The sequence below is a fragment of the Rhinolophus ferrumequinum genome, chromosome 21 (assembly GCF_004115265.2).
Source record: "Rhinolophus ferrumequinum isolate MPI-CBG mRhiFer1 chromosome 21, mRhiFer1_v1.p, whole genome shotgun sequence".
NCBI lineage: Eukaryota > Metazoa > Chordata > Mammalia > Chiroptera > Rhinolophidae > Rhinolophus > Rhinolophus ferrumequinum.
The window spans coordinates 4,695,424-4,700,711 of record NC_046304.1 but is presented as its reverse complement, the minus strand read 5'-3'; positions in this window follow the sequence as shown (position 1 = coordinate 4,700,711).

Sequence of the window (5,288 nt, the reverse complement as noted above, 5' to 3'; positions counted from 1 at the left end):
AGTGCTCACTCTCACCATCTGAATTAGTGTGCAAAAGTCGTTGCTTCATAATGGAGGAGTTGGGGAAAGGGTTGCCTAGACTCACTGGCCTTCCAAATGCAGCTCTCCAGTTAAGTCCCTTGAAGAAAACCCAGGAGTCCTACCTGTGCCCGTTTTTCATATGAAGACTCTGGTGCTGGGCTTCTTCACATCACTGCGTCTGCATAGCAGCCTTTCACTGGGATAGTCTCAGGCTTAGCTTTTCTGCTTTCCGGCTTGCCCTCCCTCCGCCCCCTCCCCTGCCAGATCTTCAAAAGCTACCCTCCATCCTTATTGACTAAAGGTATATGTACCATTTTCATGCTATTATAGACTTACTATTTCAAGAAACTTTCATAGAGGTGTTCAGTCCATCCCCTTGTCACGCCCTTCATTTCTCTTCTCTTTAAAAGACTCTCTGGATAAGGCCGTGTTTCTTCTTAGCTTAACACTCAGCTGGTGGATTTAATCCTTTCCAATGGTGCTGAATGGGTCTCCATACTTGGGCTGGACCATAGAGTCAGTCCTCGCTACACACTCCCAAACAGACAAAGGGAACCCTTATGACCAGTTGAAGGTGCTTTTCTCCCCAGGCTGCTAGGTTAATGGAGCCTGTCATTTCATGCATACCACAGTCGCACAAGCACTTCCCCAGGAGTGCGGGGAGACCGAGGTGCGATGTTCTGCCACTGTGAGAAGAGGTCGAGAGGAAACACTGGCAGTTTTGATACCAACACCATAAAGAATCAATGCACAGCCATGGGATAGAGGGAACATAAGGCGTCCTTTTGTTCAGCAGCAATTAGTGCATTCCAGTAGAGCCAGTTCTGGGCAAGGGGCAGAGGGAGTCGCCACAAAATGGCCTTTGTCTGAACTCCCATAAAAAATTCCAGCCAGTGGGAGTGAACACAGGCATTTAGTCCAGAGAGTCGATTGTAGATGTCCTGGATCTTGGCTTTTACTATTCCAGGAATTCATGGACCGTGGTCTGTGAAAGGAGGAGGAAAGCAAATACCTCTTCAGAAAAAGGTAACACTTTCTAAAGAGTTGATTTTATGGTGGAGGACTTTTGCCTTAAGAACTTGGTCTCTAGAAGGCTGGGTGGGTTATTTTGTTCATAACACATAGATAGAGCCACAGAAAGACATCTTTCCCTCTTCACTCACCCCCACACCCACCCCCCAGGTCCCTCAGGCACACATAGAAATACGTGTTTCATCATTTTGATTCATAGCTAAATAATATGAAAGCTGTGTTACATCTTTTTAATTGTAGACATACATAGTAAAACTTGCTCATTAGGTAGGTAGGTATTATGATGCCCATTTTAGAACTAGGAAAACTGAAGACCCAAGAAACTAAGTAGCTAGAGGAAAATCAACTGGCAGAGCTGAAATTTTAATCCAGATCCATCCACCTGCATTACCTAAATATCTGATCTACCACACAGGAACCTTTTCTCCTGAGAGGAAATATTGGCATAGCAGTAAGACTACCTGAGTCCATATCTTGCCTCATCCATCCATAAGCTATAAGATGAGCACATCTCTGTGATCTGCTTTCCTCTACTTTACAATGGGCATAATGATAGTGCCACTATTATAGCATTTCAGGAGCACTGAATGATGGGAAATGTGGCATACTTAAAATAGTATCTGGTACTTAGTAAGCAGTAAATGGGTCTATTTCAATCATCTCAAGAACCATAGAGAGAGATCCTATCCAGAATGGGTAGGATGTGCTTTGAAAGATTTTTCCATCTTGGAGGGATTTACACTGATGCATACATTTTTAATCTCATTTGAGGCTACTCATATACATTCAGGAGGTGGCTGGACAGAATAATGGTACACTTTTTGATGACTCAGACATTAACTGAGCTCAGATAGCTTAAGGACTGACCACCAACTGGGTAGTGTGGAGAAGACAGACAGGGGACAGCTTAGTGTCCTACTGTCCACCATAGCTAGGACACCCTAGCTTTCCTTTTTCCCAAGAAGATTGGATTTGTTCCATTGACTATAGGGGAATAGTGTGTTAACAAGAACCCTAATGGAAGTCATGGGGTCTACACCTAAAGCTGCCTCATTCACTAACTGTGGGCAGGGAGGGGGAGAGCTTAATTTTTTCATGTGCACAAAAACGTAAGAGTAAATGAATTCACATCCAAGTTTTCTCATAGATGTAGAAATAAACAGTTTTGTAGCTTTGTTTCTTTATGAAAATTAACCATGGTTTGTCTCAAGGCCAGAATCTAGCCAACCACCATAAAATGAACAAATCCAAATCTTTGAATAATGCATGGTAATCCCAATTAAATTGAACGAACTCTGAGCTGTCAAGCGTGAAATAGTGGGAGCAAATCCTTTGCAAAATAATAATAATAACAATAATAATAATAATGATATACTTGAGCCCTTATTAGGTGGTAAATTCACTTTCTTGACTCATATAAGATGTTTCTTTCAGAGTTTCACGTCTCATGATTCACTTCCACTGGACTTTGGCATATAATTTAATTTTTATGAAGTTTGAACTTTTTATTAGTGGAAGGGTGGTAACAAGGTGTGGGTTTAATGTCTACTCTAGAAATTATCTTACTCATTTATCCCAACCCACCTGTGTGATTCAGAATGTCGTTGTCATCATCATAATAGCTGTCCTTCATTGGTCACTGTGTCCCAGGAGCTTACAATGTTCTTACACAACACACAACTCAGCAAGAGAGAGGGCTCTGAGTTAGTCCCAACTGAGGAGTCACTTTCCCATCCTACTCTAGAGTCTTCAGTATAATGAAATATTTTAATACTGTTGAAATTTAATTGTTTTTATAGATATATAGATAATACATGCACAGTTGACTGTCATTATTCATAGTGTTTATAGTCTATAAAGTCACTGAGAATACTGAATTAGCAAATACTGAACCATTACTCCTGGGAAAAACAGTGTTAGGTTCCTGTGAGCCTTCAGTCACAACATTTTTGTTAACCCACCAATACATAACCTTATTTTATGTGTGTTTCTATTTAAAGCTATTTTATTTAATATATATATATTCTTTTTTCTTTTTTAAATTTGTTTATTAAATTTATTGGCATGACATTAGTTAGTAAAATTATGCAGGTTTCAAGTGTACATTGCTATAATACATCATCTATATATTGAATTGTATGTTCACCATCCAGAGTCAGTTCTCCTTCCCTCACTATATATTTGACCCCCTTTTCCCTCTTCTACCACTCCCCTCACCCCTTAACCTCTGGTAACCACCAAACTGTTCTCTGTGTGTATGAATTTTTGTTTCTTTTTTTGTCTTGTTCCTTTGTTGCTTTAAGTTTTATATCCCACATATGAATGAAGTCATATGGTTCATGACTTTTTTTTGTCTGACTTATTTCGTTTAGCATGCAAATCTCAAGATCCATCCGTGTTGTTGCAAATGGCAGTATTTCATCTTTTCTTATGGTCAAGTAATATTCCATTGTGTATATGTACCACATTTCTTTATCCAATCATCTATTGAAGGACGATTTGGTTGTTTCCATGTCTTTGCCACTGTAAATAATGCTGCAATGAACATAGGGTTACATATATCTTTACAGACAAATGATTTTAGATTTTGGGGGTAGATACCCAGAAGAGGGATTGTTGGGTTGTATAGTAATTCTATTCTTAATTTTATGAGGAACCTCCATACTGTTTTCCATAGTGGTTGCACCAATTTGCATTCCCACCAACCATGTATGAGGGTTCCTTTTTCTCCACAGCCTCTCCAACACTTTTCATTACTTGTCTTGTTGATGATAGGCATTCGAACAAGTGTGAGGTGATATTTCATTGTGGTTTTGATTTGCATTTTCCTAATAGCTAGTGAAGTTGAGCATTTTTTCATATATCTGTTGGCCATTTGTATGTCTTCTTGGGAGAAGTATCTGTTCAGGTCCTTCTCCCATTTTTTAATTGGATTGTTTGGGGTTTTTTTGTTGTTGAGTTTCATGAGTTCTTTATATATTTTGGATATTAGCCCTTTATCAGAAGCATTGTCTGCAAATATCTTCTCCAATTCCATTGGTTGCCTCTCTGTTTTGTTGATGGTTTGTTTTGCTGTGCAGAAGCTTTTTAGTTTGATATAATCCCATTCAGATTTTTGCTTTTACTTCCCTTGCCTTTGAGGTCAAATTGATAGAATCCTTTCTGAACCCAAGGTCCATAAGTTTAGTATCTATGTTTTCTTCTATGCAGTTTATTGTTTCACGTCTTATGTTTAGGTCTTTAATCCATTTTTAGTTAATTTTGGTATGTGGTGACAGATCGCAGTCTAATTTCATTCTTTTGCACATGGCTTTCCAATTTTCCCAGCACCATTTATTGAATATATATATTGTTGATTCACATACATAGGATTCATGGCCAAAAGCACTATAACTCATACCTGACAAAGCACATGTACACAATACAAAAGCATAAAATTTCTCCATAAGGCACATCCCGGCCTTCTGCACTTAGGAACTCTAGACAGCATTTGAACAGTACCCTTAGGAACCATTTTAAAAAGCAAAATCACCAAGAAAAGGCAAAAAATGTGACAAATGTGGCACTAAATATACTACAAAAACAACCCATGCTTATAATCCAGAGATCCGAAACAAGAAGGCAGAACGTGGCCTTGTTCTCATCAGACATCTCACATTTATTGACACTGCACGTGCATATCTAAGAAGAACCAGGACAGTGGTGAATGCTGATGGAGTTACAAATAAATATTAGCGTGTAGACAAATTCACAATTAATGAGAATCCAGAAATGCAGAATCCACGAATAACGAAGACTGTAGGTTACAAGCCAGGGTTGCTGATAAGGAGGCAGAATAATATACAGGTTAAGAGCCAAGTTTTAGAATTAGACCACATGTGTTCAAGTCTTGGCCCCACTACATATGAAGTGGGCAAATTCTCCTTTGTATCTTAGCTTTATCACCGGTGAAATCTGACAACAAGTATTTTCTACACGGGATTGGTGTAAGGAATAAAAGAGTTAAAATACATAAAGTTGTCAGAACAGTGCCTAACATGTAATAAGTGCTTGTTAGGCACTTGGAAAATGATAGCTAATCTTTCTCACCCTTCTTTCCCTGCCCCACCTTCCTTGAGGGAAGCAGAGAATGGAGAGTAACCCCAAACTGAGAGGACCTTATTCTGGCCTTACCATACTTGAAAAAGTAAAAGCAATTTCACCATGTGCCATCAGACAAAGGAAAATTGAATAAA